At 33.3% G+C, this 17,119-nt stretch overlaps 2 protein-coding genes across 6 annotated transcripts in view; one reads left to right on the forward strand and one right to left on the reverse strand.

The window, feature by feature from the left end:
* LOC134843697 (uncharacterized) overlaps positions 1-17,119 on the forward strand; it is a 340,267-nt gene that overhangs the window by 117,556 nt on the left and 205,592 nt on the right. The gene's annotated exons all lie outside the window — the stretch shown is intronic.
* Positions 1-17,119, reverse strand: part of LOC134843993 (mediator of RNA polymerase II transcription subunit 1-like) — a 64,811-nt gene that overhangs the window by 17,408 nt on the left and 30,284 nt on the right. The window contains exon 1 of one of the 5 annotated variants that reach the window (XM_063860422.1): positions 12,504-12,939. The exons of 3 other annotated variants lie outside the window; for them this stretch is intronic. The gene's annotated coding sequence lies outside the window, so the exon portion shown is untranslated. Of the gene's footprint in view, positions 1-2,570; positions 2,928-12,503; positions 12,940-17,119 lie in introns of those variants that run through there. One more of the 5 variants, XM_063860423.1, reaches the window with a different exon arrangement.

A 17,119-nucleotide genomic window follows, 5' to 3' on the forward strand; every position in this document is an offset into this window, starting at 1 on the left:
TCATGCAAATCAAAAATGCTCGTTTTTATCATGAAGAGATTTTGAACTGAGCGGTATTCCTTGGGAGCTAGAGAACCTCGGATAGTTTCTAGTAGAGTTTGAAATTAAGGAACCTAAATTTTGTTTAAAAGCTTACAGTATCCTATTACAATCTCAAGAGGCGCTTTTTTATCGACCTTAAGAATGAATTCCTGTAGATTGTTGTCAGTAGAATCATGAAGTTGTGGAAGATATGACATTTGAAAAATTAGTTTGGTTGTAAGCTCCCTGGAGTAACTTTTATGGGCTCATAATACTTCTTTGAAAAATTCTGATCCAAAAACATCATAGAATTTATTGTTGTTATTGTCACTAGATCATATTACAAAGTAGAGTTAGAAATTATTACACATTAATGGATCCTGGGTTGTATTTTTCTAAAAAATTATGCTTTTTTGTTCTCTGTTTCATGGAAATTTAATCAATATCTCTAACATTCCCAAGAAAACATCTTTTAAACCGAAACTTTTGCGGAAAGTTGAGATTGATTAAAAAGAACAACTCTCAAACAAAATCTTTACCAGTATTCATAGATAGACTTTGATCTATGCAAAAGTGAACTGCATTGAAATGAACTTAAAGAAGTCAAAAGTCAAACCTCAAAAAAAAATACTTTGTCTCGAACAAATTCTGAGACTTTTTCCTCAAACAAATTTAAAATAATCAACTGGACCTATATAAGTGTCTTGACTGCAACCATTCACACATAAAAGGACAAAATTCAAACTCTGGTAACGCAATATTCGAATGAATTAGATGTATTGAAGCAGACGATATTATTTCTGAGTCCGTTAAAGTTCATAAGAGTAGTCGCAAAATTGTCAGTTGAACAATTTTCAAAACCGCTATAAACTTACGAAAAGTGAATTAAGATGAATTACCGTTTCAGTGGGTAGGAATTTTGTATTCGGGTGTGTTTTATTTTTTTTTCTTTTTGTTTTCCACGCAAAATCAGGTACCACAAAAAATTATCGGACTGAATTGAGTGATATATCATTTTAAAGCCCTTTCAGTCGTGATTCGAACCACATTAAAAAACTTCCATAAAACGTTCCCAGTGTTGAGAAAAACCGGTTTGAAATTTTTGATTTTTCGTTCGAATTCGAGCGAATCAAAGCAAGTGAGCAGGCTTACAACAACTGAATTATGCCTAACTTGAGACCTTAAAACTTAACTTAAAATAATTTAATTCAACTAAAAACTTAATTTAATTTAAAGCAAATAAAACTAGTTTTTGGAGTTTTTTTACATTCAGTTTGGGAACCAAAAACTTCAAAATATTCAAAACTTAAAAAAACTTTTCTAGTAATTAAGCTACAATTTTTTTTTCCAATTTGCCGATATTACTATGACTGTCTAATATGCCTAAATTATATTTTCACATCAGATCCTCTTATCACACCAAGCAGAAAAAAACTACTCTAATTTGCTAAACAAATACTTTCTAAACCGTAGTTTTCTAAAGACTAGGGTCGGAACATTGTGTGCTACTATCACAGTATCCGGCTATCCTTGTTGTTCCGACTTTCGATACGAAAGTAACGGAATATTTGTGCTCGGGGTGGGTTCTTTTTTTCTTCAGACAAATTTCGACTTTTTAACCAGCCATTTTTGACGGAATTTTTTTATATCATTCAAAAGGTATTGTTGTCTTGAGCTCAAATTTGAAAAGATATTTTACCTGTGATCATTTTTCGTAAAGTTATGGGGGTTTAAAGATTGCCATTTTGGCCAATTTGGGACAATTAACGCGCGATATATTTCGCTCCATTAACGCGTAAGCGGAGAGTTAATCCGTCTTACAAATCGTTCCAAATTGGTTTAACGAAGCTTTTCTGCCATAATTGATTTGTTACAAGTAGCGAAATCTATCCTTTTGTACTTTATATGGCGTGTGGGGGGATGATTTTTAAAAAAAAAATTTCGTTTTGTTTTATTACTTTTATTTTTTAATGATATTACTGCTCCATAAACCTTAATGGACAGTCGGAACATTCAGGGCTTCGCCCTGATACGATCAGTCTTGTTTTATTAAAAAATGATTCCAAAATAATTAATAAAAATTTATTTGGAGAAAAAAGACACAGAGCACAAACTTTTGGTGACTTTGTGCGACAGCGGGAACAAAAATTTAGCGAAAGAGCGTGAGTATGCTTCCAAAGGACGATCATGAGAAACTGGATTAAACAAAAGGGCAAGAAAACTGTAAGATGAAATTTGGTTCAGGAATTCTCTGGTTTCCTTTCAAAATTGCCACTAGATGATCTTTAATCAATTTTCAATTCTTGCCGCATTCATTTAACTGCCTTTGGCACTCACCACTCTTTTTCCGTCATTAAATATCCCAGCGAGAAATTATTCTAGGAAGTATCCAATAATGTATATATTTTGGTCGCCAGAATTGAGAGATAATTGAATAAACCGACGGAATACAGTGATATGTAAACTTAATAAGAGCAGAATTGTCGGTGCCAAATCTCTGTATCGTTCGTTTTCATGTGGGGCTTAAAAATAACATGTTAAAACCTTACCTCAAGGTTTTGACTGCAATAAACTCGATCCAGCTGTTTCAATTTAAACAAGGGTTTTGAGAGACAGATTTGGCTCCGGAAATTGTAAGTGGCAATTTTTCAAATAAATTTAAAGTTAAATAGAGTGATTTGTGTTTCTAGGAAGCTTTTCCCCGGCCAGTTTAAATTAAATCGGAACAATTTGTAGTTTCTTCCTAAGAGCTTCAGACCTGAAGGTAAACACTTTGCAGCTGGCAGCCGGATCAAATATCCGGGGTTTGTTTGTTCAGAAATCAGACTGCGGAATGAAGAATATGGTTGCGAGATATCAAATGGGTTGTCCGGTTAAATAGGTTACATTTACAAAGCATGCTCCTAATAACGTCAAAAGTAAACTATAGTTGAAACTTGTAGTTAGAGTGCTTATTAGTACCAAATGGTAGAAATGGTAGAAAACTGCGGATAGAAATTTAGCTTCTCAGAACAGAAAGAATCTCTTTTTTGACGTTTTACAATTTCTCATGTTTTTTTTTGCATTTGTTGAGTTCAATTAATTATTTCAATCCCCAGCAAAGAATTAATTGAACAAACAAAAGAATGTTTGCTCAATAGAGGCAATGTATGAATAATTGGCAGCAAAACATACGAGATTTCTTAAATGAAGGAAACGAAAAAGGAAAGATTGCTTTAAAAACAGGTTGGAAAGTAAATTTTTTTTGGACTTTTTTGTTGAAAAAAAACTTGTCGGAGGTACATTTTGACCCAAAATTGATGCACAGTATTTTCAGTAATCCGGATTAAACTGATCGCGTATTGATTTTTACATTACAATGCGGTGCTTACAGTGTGCTGTATAGAACATAAAGCACCAGGCTGCTTTGATTTTCGGAAATCTAGTTGGTGTAAAATGACTGAAGTAAATCTAAGTAGAAAAGCAGTAAGTAAAAGATAAGAGATTACACTATCTATAATGAAAGATGGTTGGTTATATTTTAATCACTTGTATTTTCCCAATTTGCTCACAATTTCTCCGTGTTCACAAACAGACTATTCTAGAATTTCAGAATGGAGGAAGAGATTTGTTTTCAACTAAAAAATATAGTCGCCCAGATACCGCTAGCGTTTTAGATGTACCATTTCTCTGAAGTTAACAAAGCAAAGCTACGCAAGAAGTTTTCAATCTTTCCTTGATCTGACAGATATTTCTTTGATGACTCATCAATGAAAATCAGCAGTCTAATTAGCTCTCAAACAAAAACATATAATTAGCTTAATTAGCCCTCATAACGTTTCCAAATGAGGGGGAAAATGAGCTGATCGACTTGGGGTAGAATCGATTTATCATCATGCACCTGTCCATTAGCCATTTTTATTCATCATCCATTTGGGTTATTTTGGGTCACGGATTGGGAACCAAGTGTGTTCTACAACAGACTGATGCTAATTTCGTATAAAGTTTTTACTGAAAACCTAACTTATAAATTATTGATGGTGTGCTGTATACTGTAATTGTCCTTGGCGAACCGAATTTAGTATATTACAATTAACGTTTAAAAAATGAAGAATTTGAAGACATTTTTGGAACAACAAATTGAAACTTTCCAATCTGTTTTATCTCCCCCAATTATTGTCAACTACTGAGTTTGCATCTCGCAACAGATTTAATTAAATTAGTTTGCAATTACTCCAAATGAAACAATTTTTAGTGCAGATTAATTCGTCGGGCCTTTTTGACAAAAGGGGTTAAAGCACGCATTAAAGAATCCAAACTGATTAAGCCCCCAAAAAAATTGCACTTTTCAAATCCCTTTCCCAAAAAAATATGTGCAGAAATTTTTAGATTTCATATCTATTTCATTTTATTTGCTTAAAGGAAGCAAGGTAGTTTTTTCATTAACAAGTGCAAAAATGAAAAAAAAAAACGGTTTCGCAAGTAGATTTGAATTTTTAGATTTGAATTTTTAGATTTGAATTTTCAGATTTGAATTTTTAGATTTTTCCGCGGAAAAAATATAAATTGATAATTTTTCTCGAATTGGATTAATTTTATTCTGAAAAATCTCAATCACAAAAGAAATTAATTTAAAAAAGCGTAAAGTGGTAATTTAAAATGGTGTTTTGAGATTTGAAAGAAAGTTGACAATCGAATGAAAACATTTCTAGAATGATCAATTATGTTTTCTGCTATCTTGAGTTCCCTGACATACTGGAGAAAAAAATAAAACAATTTATAAATTTTATAAAGTTTCTCTAAAGCAGGCTTTTTAGCGTGCAACTTTTTTATTTCGCATTTAAGAGCGAAAAATTTTTGCCACAAAAAAGAAATGTTTGTTAACAAGTATACCATTACTTGATGTTAAAGCCAATTAATTTAGTCAAAGCCAATTAATTGATTTTTAAAGCCCCTTTTATCATATTTCAATTTGAACTCTCAGCCATTCCAAGCACTATGCGAAGATTTTGATCAACAAATTTTATTTACAATATGAGGCCATCGATATACATATGGCGTCTTTAAAAATCTGTAAATCATTGAACATCACAACTGTCTTTTTGGGTCATTTCAAGAGACCGTAAAAAAAATGAAGCAAATCAAATAATTAAAAACTTCGTTTTTGCCGTCTAAAACTTACATTTCAGGGAAAATTATAATTTCGCAACTGTTTCAAAACTTCGCGATTCATTTGATTATTTGAAATGCAAAATTAAATAGAGCGCGTTTATCCGTCAAATTCAATCGTGACTGCTCTTGTTTATTTTACAACTTGATATTGCTTCAGTGAGGGAACAAAAAACGTCAAATGTTTGAAGTTGATACCATTTCCACAAAAAAAAGAGCAAATTAAATAACACTAGCAAGCCTGTCTGTATGATTCAATGGGCTCACAATAGTGAGTTGTTCTAATTAAGAGATGGAATTTTTAATATCTTCAAGTTACTCCTGATCGTGAATCAGTTTGGTAAATTTTAGTTTTTTGAGGCAAGCTATTTTTGATTCAAGCAACCAATTTGCAAAATGCTCAAAGTTTTCAGATCATGCCAAGTCTTAAGATTCTTGGAAAAATATAAAGTTGTTTCATAGTGAGTCAATCAGCATGTTTTTTTCTATGCAGACCCTTCAAACGATGAAACTTTGAAACACAAAAAAAATATTTCAAAGACCATATCGGTTCGCGTAAATTTTAGAATTTTTCGAGCAAGAAAATCAAGAGTTGAATCTTTTGGAATATGTCAAAATTATTCTTAGAGCAAATCTGTTTGCAAAATATTTAAGTTTTCTGAGCAAGCTATTCAAGAAAAAAAAACAATGAAAACTTTTAAAAACTTCAGAGAGCAAACCTGCTCCCATGAAATTTGTTTTTGTATCAAAGTAACTTTTCATAGCTTGTTCAGAACGCAAAAAATTAATGAGCACATTAATGAGCAATGAAAATTTGCAAATTTTAATGAGCACATTATTGAGCATTCAAAATTTAAAGTACTCGAGTTGCTAATATATATCTTGAACCGGTTCAATAGGAGTAGGTTTTTCTCGCCAATCAGGGCATTGAATTATAAGTTTTGTCGCAATTCAACTTGAATCAGCTAAAAAAGTAAAATTTTTTCAAGCGTGGGATTTGTCGATGAGACATAAAAACTTTAAAGGTTGTTTTTCAGAGCTTGAGTCGATTTTGCGAAAAGTTATGATTTTCCCGCAAGCAATTGAGAGATGAAACATTTTAGGTTGTTTTGCAAAATAAAGTTTTTCAAGTTAGCTATTGAAGCAATGAACTTCTTTGAATTATTATTAAAGTTCCTCACTCTGGTAGCTTGTATCAATAAAAAAAAACGGTTCGCAAAAAATCTGCAAGTGTAAAATTTCTTCGCATCTGGTTTGCAAAAAGATAAAGTTTTCTGAGATTTTCGAAGCAAGGTATTGAGCAAGACAACTTTAAATATATTAAGTTCTTGATTACTTTCATAGCTTGATGCTAGCATCCGCAAGCAAGCTTTTTCAACCTAAATGATGATTAGGTTCAAAAAAACAATTGGGTACATTTCACGTTGTTTTTGTAGCTTGAAACATCCCATGAATTTTCAAGCTTTTAGGCATTAAAACTTTGAAATATTTCAGTTTCTTTCACAGATCGAAACAGTTATCAAAAGTTTTTGAGCTTTTCCAAGCAGGCTATTCAAGAGATAAAATTCGATATATTTCAAGTTTATGTATAGATCGAATCAGTTCAAGAAACATAGCAAACGCGGGGTTGAAAAAAGAAGAGTCAACGAACGCAGTTTAACAAAATAAACTGACTATTTTTTTTCAAAAAAAAACAAGCTTTAAATTTTAAAGAAAAAATGCATTTAAAGCTCTTTGAGTTTCTACAATAAAATAGTATAGACACTTTTCACTAAAGCTAACTCAATTTTGAAAAACTAGACCGACAGGTTAAGTTTAAATTCCGCTGGGACATCTGATAAAAAACTCCATTTTCGAAAATGGAAGTCCGTCACGTTTTTCGCGACTTTTTAACTTTTGCTGTTCGATGGTAGAGCTTGCCTTCTTTTTAACAAAGTAGATGAACTGAACTTAAAAAAAAACAAAATTCAACATGCGAAAAAATAAATTTGAGCCTATACAAATTTTCAGATTTTCATGAAAAAAAATCATCGCGGCTTCTGTAAGATTATGCCCTATGTTCATAATCTTAAACATTAGGTTGCTTTTAGGAATAAAAATAGACAGCAAGTGCCTAGCTTTGAAGTTGAATCGAAATCACCTTCTTGTAAGAGTCGACTTTTTCAAGACAAATTTCAGAATTTTCGAGGCCTTTTTTAAGTGTTGAGTCTCATAAAATTTCTTAATTGTTGCGCTCGACAGAGTTAAAACATTGCGTTCAGTTAAACATATGTCCATAGTGCAGTCCGATTTTCATTTAACACATAATAGCAAGCCCGTTTCCAATATTCCTTCTACTCGCAAAAAGTAATTTGTTGTTCTATCAAGCTATTCAATCAACAAAACTTCAGGCAATTTCAAGTTTAACCAGGTCGTGAATTGGTTTGAAACACTTATTTCAAAGATCGAATCGGTTCAAGAAAACTATAAGTTTTTCAAAGCAAGCTATTTGAGCTATGAAACTTTGAAGTGTTTCAAGTTATTTCTTAGTGGAGGTCGGTTTGCGAAAAAATGAAGTTTCTCTAAGCAAGCTAATACTGCTAAGAAATTTTTGAAATAACTTTAGTTGATTTTTAGACTGAATTGTGTCAAAAAAAATTGAATTATTATGTGCAAGTTTTATGAGCCATCAAACTTTAAAACGTTATAAAAAGTAAGAAGCATTGAAAATTTGAAATACTTCAAGTTATTTCATGAAGCGAGTCGGATTGCAAAAATTTCAGGTTATTCTTTATCTGCCATACAAGCAATGAAATCATTCTTTTTCTATCTAACCTATTCAGGCCATGGTACTTAAAAATTTTCAAGTTATATCATAGATTGAATTTTTTTTCAAGCTATGAAACTGTGAAAAATTTTCGAGCAATGAAATTTCAAGTTATTTCATTGAGCAAATCGGTTGGTAAAAAAATTCAAGTTTTCTTATTGATGCCATTCAGGCGGTGATGAAATTCAAAGTTAGGTCGTAGACCAAATCGGTTCACAGTAAAAGAAGTTTTTCTAATTAAGCTATTCAAGCTTTGAAAATTTGAAAAAAAAAATCATGTTATTTCATTGACTGAATAGATTCATAAAAAATCTAAAATATTCTAAGCAAGCTATTCAAAGCTGCTTAACTTCCATATTTCAAGTTATTTCATAGACCGTCTAGATTCATGAAAAATTTTTATAAGCAAGCAGGCTGTTAAACTTTGAAATATTTCCAGTTATTTTTTTTAGCGTGAATCAAAAATCAGCAACTTTTCTAAATATGAAGGATGCTGTTCTTAGTAAATTCGTTTCAGACAGAAACGAACCTGTGATTGCAAAATTTTCGAATAAAGTAGACAGGAGTTTCGGATGTTTTTTTCAAAAAGAGTTCTAGAATGTTCTAGACTGAACGATTCTTAGACTTTCCGATCTAAACCTTTTTTTAATGTTGCCCTCTATAGCGTTTTAGTCATTAGGTCTGATGATGAAAACATCTCATTCATTCAATATTTAAGATTTAGACCGTTCAGAGGTTTGCGCTGATTCAAGCACTCTCGGGTGATATATTACAATAGGTGGTAGATGCAACTATTTTAATCAGCTGGAGCAATAATAGGGCTGGAGCAATAGTAATTTCCAACAAGGACTTTTAGGCATTGATTGAGAAACTTTTTCAAAACTGGCTGCGAATGATGCAGAAAACTGTTTATACTGGAGAAAAAAAGTTACTTAACTAGAGAAACAAAAACAAAAAAAGAGAAAAAAGTTTTTAAAAGACAAAACAAAATGGTGACTTCTATGATTTCTGTAATTCCTATTTCAGTGTCCATTTTAGATAAGATTTACTTCGATTTTCATTGAAATTTTTACATAAACCAAGAGCAAATGATAAGAGCCACCTTCTATGAAACTATCAATATTTGGTTTCAATGACTTACCAGCGTTATCGGGGTCTCAAAATGCTAATTTTCTTCTTTTGCACTGAGCTTTGTATCGTTGTGAATTCTTTCTTAAATACGCGGTGTAAAAAATTGTTCACGTGAAGTGAAACTTTTTCAGCGAGAAAATGGAAACAATCAGTGTGAAAACCTCACTAAACTCGGACTTTTCTTAACTTTTCTCGAGAAAAAAAATTTAGTGCCGATGAGGAAAACTGACTTTTTCAGACACGGGTTACATTGTTAACTCATTGAAATCATTCTCGAACTTAAACTTATGACCTGATCGCTTTGTCAGCTTTTTTCGAACTGTTGGCACATAAACGGAAAGCTAAACAGTTTGCCAGCGCGTAGTCCAAATCTAGCATCCCGAAAATAAGGGCGATTGTCCTGGGATTAAATTGATAAGGCTCCAGTCAAGTTCTCGCGTTTAGCTACGTTTACGGGAGTCTGTAAGGAACCGTTTTTTCAAAAAAAGCTGACAAAATTTCAAGTAGGAATAAATTTGGATTTTAATAATACGAAAGAATAAACAAAATTGAGACAAAATTTACAATAGTTTATTAAACTCGGACTTCTCTTAATTTTTTTCGAGAAGTAAAAAAATTAGTGCAGATGAGAACAACTGGACTTTTCAGACCCGGATTATATTGTTAACTCATTGAAATCATTCTCGAACTTAAACTTATGACCTGATCGCTTTGTCAGCTTTTTTCGAACTGTTGGCACACAAACGCAAAGCTAAAGGGTTTGCCAGCACGTAGTCCAAATCTAGCATCCCAAAAATAAGGGCGATTGTCCTGGGATTAAATTGATAAGGCTCCAGTCAAGTTCTCGCGTTTAGCTACGTTTACGGGAGTCTGTAAGGAAACGTTTTTTCAAAAAAAGCTGACAAAAATTCAAGTAGGAATAAATTTGGATTTTAATAATACGAAAGAATAAACAAAATTGAGACAAAATTTACAATAGTTTCACACAAATTAGACAACGCTCTGAAAAAGTACAAATAGTTTTGTCTTCGTAACGGACATTAAAATTTGTACTCTTTCACTTATACTCGATCATTTTTCTTTTTGGTGAACTCATGGCCACTCGATGCTTCAAAAAATTGAATTTTTGTACGGAAGCGTCTTTTTGCAGGCTGTCAACTACTTTCCACGTATTTGGGTGGGCTCTGATGAGATAGGATTGAATCTCGAAATGCCAACCGTCGAGTGCATTTATTGTTCGAGCAATCCCACTCACGGTCGCATCTCGCTGGCTCCAAAGGGAGGGTGGGAATAAAACTTCAAGGTTTGGTACCAACCTTTTTATTTAAGTAGAGCGAAGGTACAGAGTTACAGACACAACTCGACAATTTTCTCATTTTTCTCGGGTTCTAAACAATTTTTGTCGCATACATTCTGACTTTCCTGAACGATCATGTCACAGGAACCGCCGGTCTTTTCTTTTTTTTTCGAATGCAAGGGATGGCAGTATTTTTACAGCCAGCGCTAAATCGTGATTAGTTTAGTAGGTCATTTTCAGACCCAATTCACCAATTTTTCTCATGTAACTCTGGGAGAGATGAAAAAACAACCCAATAAATGTGCTTGGGGAATGTTTTTTGGAATGACGGCAGTTGGGTGCTAAATCAAGCCTGCAAGAAGCGATTGTAGGTTTTTTAGATTTTTAGATGAAGAAAGGCGTAAATGCAAGCTGGCGCTATGCCAGATACACTAACACGAATTGAATTTAGCTGATAGAACATTTTTGGAGTATTTTCAAAAGTTCCATCGGCTAACCAGAAAGATGACTTCTCCAGAACTCTCAGCATTTCAGGGTCACCGCACAAAATGATTCGCTCGTGATCATTTGATCCACTGTCATACCGGATAACAATTTCAAAAAGTTCAGGGATCTCGAAATTTCGCGCAACGAGGATGGGGCGGTATATTTACATCTAGCTGCTTACGAGTGCGCGCAGCCGTTCAGATCAGTTTGTCTTTACTTGGGAGGGCAAACTGAGCGGCAATATTGTTTGTAACTGGCAAAACCGCACTGGCAACTGCAACAGTCGGGGTAAATCTCTCGCTGAGATCTTTTAGATGCTTTATGACATTTCGGCCCTCCGATTTTCCCGCTGAATTGTCATCGTTATGCTCTCCACGCGTCTCAGTTAGTTCATTTTTTTTTTTCAGTAATGGCAGTTGCTCAACATTTATGTGTTTGATATTTTAGCAAATCCAGTTTTCGGTAAACTTATTTTTTCGTTTGAAAAAAAAATCATGACCGGACGCTATAACAATTGGCTTGTTTTTAGATGAAACTGTGAATTCGAAAGAAGAAGACTCAATCATAATGTGTTTATTGTATTAGCGTTTGTTTATAACCTGAGTAAAGTATAAAGTGACTGTCAGAATTTAAATTTTGTCAGAAATTTTACGTCAAATTGTTATGAATTAGCACAAGCAGCTCTTTTTAGTGATCATAATGGTTCAGCGAAAAACTAATTGAAAATAAATCACGAACTTGTTGATAAGAGTCTTAAATATTTTAGGAAGCCTCCTTTTAGCATGTATAACTAAGATAAACCAACTTTTTCATTGGTGCGTGCGTTAATTGCAGGATTAACTTTGGCGTGATAAAAGTTAAGATAAGGAATTCATACAGCATTAATTTTAGCAGTGAAAAGACTAGGTGTTACAATGTACTGTGTTAAACCCGTAAATAGGACTTAAATTGTTGTCAATTTAAATTGTTTAGTAGTTAAATGACTAGGTGTTAAATTGTATGGTGTTAAATTGTATGTCATTAAATTGTAGGACACCAATTTATCACCCACTCATTCCATCTGCGCTAAAATTATTTCGCACATTTTTTTTTCGACTTTTCAATAAACTAACGTGACTAAAGCGCTGTGATACTTAAATGCTGAAAGTTTAAAGCGCATTATTTACGCGTTGCGAATTATCCCGCACCACAAATCCGTTCCAAATTCAATTGAGGCAGGCTATGCGAACTTACTATTAATTCCATACACGATTCCTAATGTTCAGCTTAAAATTCATAGTTTGTCAATTTTTCATTAATCTAAAATTATTCAAACTCATTTTATGGTCAGTCCGAACATTCAGGGCTGTGCTCTGATAGGAGCAGTCTTATTTAGTCAAAAAACTAGAAACTTGAATCTTGGAATCTATGACGTTTGAAGCTCGAGTCATTAAGATGTTGGAAATTCGTCAAATTGATTTCTTTTTTGGTCACAGAAGTTGACCGAAAACAAAGAATACCTCAAAGGGTGATTTTTTCTCCAGTTTTCAAAAGTTGGGCCAATAAAACTTTTGAAATCTAAATCCTGAAACTGTCTGCTGTATCAATTGAGGAAAATTTGAATGTAATACTTACTGCGCATTTTAAGGTAGCGTTTTCAGTCGAGAATATTTCCGTCTAAATATAAAAACAGATACCAATTTGCTCAAAATTATTCAATGAAGCTCTAGGGTCTGCTGTGCCGGAGCGTACCCAGAAATTCCAACAAACAGTAAATTGGACAAAAACTTTGATTTGGGCACGGAATTTTTCTTGGAAAATTAAATGTGAAAAATATTCGTAGTTGAACAAATATTATAATATTGTGAAATAACTTGGCTGCGAATGATTTCAGGCCGGTCGAAAATTGCAAGTTTATTCTGGTGCGAGAATTTGACGTCAAAATTAGGCTTCAGGGCGAAGGCATATTAATTCAACTCAGCGTGGATATCTAATCTATAAACATGTCAAATATATCAGCACAAATCTAGATTTTCACTGGGATTACCGAGGAAACTGTTGGCTGGTTGGAAAGTGACTGGATTTAGAGATTACCAATAGAACGCCAGAAATAATACGTTTTCTAATTGAAGAAACTGGAGCCAAACTCAAATATATTTTGCATTTTGGAGAATAAGTTTAATATCACTTGCTGACAACAGTTTGGCAAAGTTTTCAAAGTACACCTGAAGTTGGCGTGTGTGATTGGGTATGGAGAATAATCAAAAGTGTGTGGGATAATATTTTGAAATGGATAGCATGTTGTTGTGCGCCTATTTGGTTTTGCTTACTTCCTCGGCTGCTTTATTGACAGGTGTAATTAGTAATAACTGGGATCACCAGCTGTAAAAACAGGATTTGAAGTGCGCAGGACTAGAAACTGAACTTCGTTTATGCGAGTCAGTCTTCAAAACTGGCAGTTTTAAGTACAAATTAATCAGAAACCAAACCAGTATATTTATGAGTTGGGCTTACAAATCATTGGTGAGTTGTGTTTGTTATATTTCGAGATCATTTCTGCAATTCGGGTATCAAATATTTCTGCTCTAAATTTCAAGGAAGGTTATCAAAATATAATTCGAGTCCTGGGTCCGAAAAATGTTTTTACATGTGGTCTGTTCCATATTATGCTGGTATACTGCAAGAGCTAACCAGCCAATTTCTTCCTTGGCGTTTTTGTTCTGGCTTTCGACGAAAGCAATGGAATATTTGTACTCCCTGTGGTTTTTTCTCTAGACGAATTTCGGCTTTTTAACTAGTATTTTTTGACCAAAAAGTTAGATATATCTGTCAAAAACTTCTGTTTTTCTGAGCTCAAACTGTAAAGGATATTTCAGCCGTATTTCAGCGGATCTAGGTTTCTCTCTTTTTTTAGTCGACCAAATTGATTTTCCGAGTTCTCACAAATCACTAGGTTTTGACCAATTTTTCTGCGCGTAACTTATGAAAAAACGTTTTGGGCACTTTTGAAAAGATTCGACCAAAAAATTGGCGCCAAAGGCTCCTTTAGAAAAAATTTAGGGTCAGTCAGCCAAAAATGGAGATCTTAAAATAGTACAAAGGGGGACCCTTTGGGTCGGCAGGGGGTCAAATCACTGAGGGGAAGGAAAAGCGTCCGCCAAACCTCCTATATTTTGAGCTTTTAACTTGTTAGCGGATATTTAATCCGATTTAAAAATTGTTCCAAATTGAAAAGAGGCATGTTTTTGGTCTATTTAATCTTTTGCTGCATGCAAAAAAATCATTTCGAACTTTATATAGCGTGTGGGGGGATATTTCCACAAAAATATCTTTAAAAAAATCATTAAAATGTTTCGTTTTTTTTTTTGAAAAATTTTGTCAGCGTTCAAAAATATTATTCCATAAAATTAAAAGACAGTCGGAACATTCAGGGTTTTGCCCTGATACGAGTAGACCTGTTGTATTTGAACCATTTTTGGTTGTCGTTTAAAATAGCTTTTACTTATATTTCAAATCGCAATAAAAAGCAAAAAAGCTTGTATGAGGGTGAAGCCTTGAATATTCCGACTACCTTTTAAAATCTTTGGAGTAGTCTTTGATCGATTTTTTTTTAAGATATGGAAAAAAAGTCATGTTTTGTTTTAAAGTCAATTTGAGAAAAAGTCATGAAAAAAACCACACGCGAATCATGTTAAGTAGAAAGTGGTGTTTTTCGCACATACAGCAAAGTATTAAATAGACCAAATTGCATAGCTCAATTTACTTTGAAACGATTTCCAAGGCGGATTAAATGTCCGCTTATGCGTTAATAGCATGAAAAATTTCGACCATTAATTGTCTCAAGTTGGTCAAATTGGCCATCTTTAAACCTCCAAAATTTTACAAAAAGTAATCGTTTTAAATTTGAGCTCAAAACAACAATACGTCGGACGATTAAAAAAATACAAAGAAAAAACTAGCCACCTAGAACTTGAATGATCTGTCGCTTTCTCCAAAATTTGGAACAAGAACTCGCAAATCGACAACTCAATTTAGGAGCATCAGCAAAATAATACAAGACTGCTCGTATCAGGACGAAGCCCTGAATGTTCCGACTGCCTTTTAGGGTTTATGGAGCAGTAATAACTTTAAAAAATTCAATTAAATAAAACAAAATGAAAAAAAATTCAAAAATTTGAAATTTTTAATGAAAATTATCCCCCCACACGCCATATAAAGTACAAAAGGATAGATTTATGGCAAAAAGCTTCGTTCAACCATTTTGGAACGATTTCTAAGACGGATTAACTTTCCGCTTACGCGTTAATAGCGCGAAATATATCGCTCGTTAATTGTCCCAAATTGGCCAAAATGGCAATCTTTAAACCCCCGTAACTTTAGGAAAAACAATCACAGGTAAAATATCCTTTCAAATTTGAGCTCAGGACAATAATACCTTTCGAATGATATAAAAAAATTCCGTCAAAAATGGCCAGTTAAAAAGTCGAAATTTGTCTGAAGAAAACAAAACCCACCCCGAGCACAAATATTCCGTTACTTTCGTATCGAAAGTCGGAACAATAAAACATTGAAGTGGGGCATTAATAAGTAGTGAACATGCGCTGTTATGATTACATTGCGCAAGAGTGGTAAACTGCGCAACAACGATTGTTTTTTGTTCCGCGGTTTAAAGAAAGTGACGGAATAATCATGCTTGGGGTAGTTTTTTTTTAATTTGACCAATATCTGCTTTAATTAAATTTTTTTGACCAAATTGTTCCACGATATAAAAGATATTAATGTCTTGAGCTCAAAAAACATATATTTTACATGCAAACGATCGTATCACACATTTTTAATCGTATTTTGTTATGTTCAACCCGCTACCATCAAAATCTTTAAAAAATTCTTGTTCGACTCTTTTTCATTTATAGATGGACCCTTATAAATGAACACTTTAGGTTAATTAAAGACTCTTTTGCTCCCGTTTTGCGTATGAGAAATGGCGAGTAGCGGAGAAATGGCGAGAAAATTTTTTCGAAATTGATATAAGATCCAATTTTCGAAAAAAGAATATTATATTTGTGCTCAGTGTAGATTGTGTTCCGACTACCGAAAAAAACAGGGAATAACTAAATTAGGCATGATTTTATTATGCAGTCAATTTTCGATTTTTTAACTTAGTAGATTTAACAAAAACTTTTATAACACCTGAAAAATTTTGTTGTGCAGCTCAACTTTGTAGAAGAAACTTAACGTTAATCGTTATTTTAGGGTGTTTGAAAATTGGCAATTTATATAGCCATATTGGGATAGATAAGTAACGCAATTAAAATGAGGCCAGCAATTCGGCCTTACCAATAAGACACGAGACGCTAATTATATGTTTTTTGCATAGCTTGTGGAGTAATAAAATGAAGAAAAGTGGCTATTATGAATAGGTTATCACTTTTTCAACCCTACATTTTTTAACTGGCTTTAAAGTAAAGATGGAACATACATGAGGTCAAACTGATATAGAAGCGTATTGTGATTTTGTTCTGACAAAACTCACATTTCATACTAACCTTTTGACGGAAATGTTTTCTATCATCGGAAAAATACTGATGCCTTGAGCTCAAAACTAAAAACGCTTTAACCTGTTAATAATTGGATGTAATGAGATTTGTTAACAACTAATTTGACCAATTTGGAATGATCGGTGCGCATGCAGTTTCCATTTTTATTAACAAGAAGCGTAGGCGGCTAATTGGTGCGGTTGAAAAATCAAGGCAAAATGAATTGAGGCAAGCTATTTGGTCGGATCAATTTGCCTCTAGCCGCAAAATTTTTTTTATTTTCAATTGGCAGTGCATTTTATGTTTAAGGAAGATATTCGAGAAAGAAAAGTATCAATGTTATGCAAAAAATCTTAGACAAAACAATTTTACACAATATCAAGGGCAGCTGGAACATTCAGTTTTGGCCCTCATACAAGCAGTCTCGGTTTAAAAAAACTACAACTTTTGGCTAACTGGTCCAAGTGTTAGAAATTGAGTAGTAAAAAATTTTGCAGTATAAAGTTTTCAAAAAAAATTTCTTGTTGCAAAGGAAACTTTTCATGTTGCAACTTTTGGATCATTTATACCAAAAGAAATGAGACTTTTAAACGAAAATTTGGACAGAATTGGCTAAATTTGTTTAAGAAAAATGGTAGAAAATATCGTTCCAAACTTGACTTCAAACTATCACAAACTTCACACCAATTCCTTAGACAACGTTTGGCAGCTGTT

This window comes from Symsagittifera roscoffensis, chromosome 4 (assembly GCF_963678635.1).
Source record: "Symsagittifera roscoffensis chromosome 4, txSymRosc1.1, whole genome shotgun sequence".
In the NCBI taxonomy this organism is placed as follows: domain Eukaryota; kingdom Metazoa; phylum Xenacoelomorpha; order Acoela; family Convolutidae; genus Symsagittifera; species Symsagittifera roscoffensis.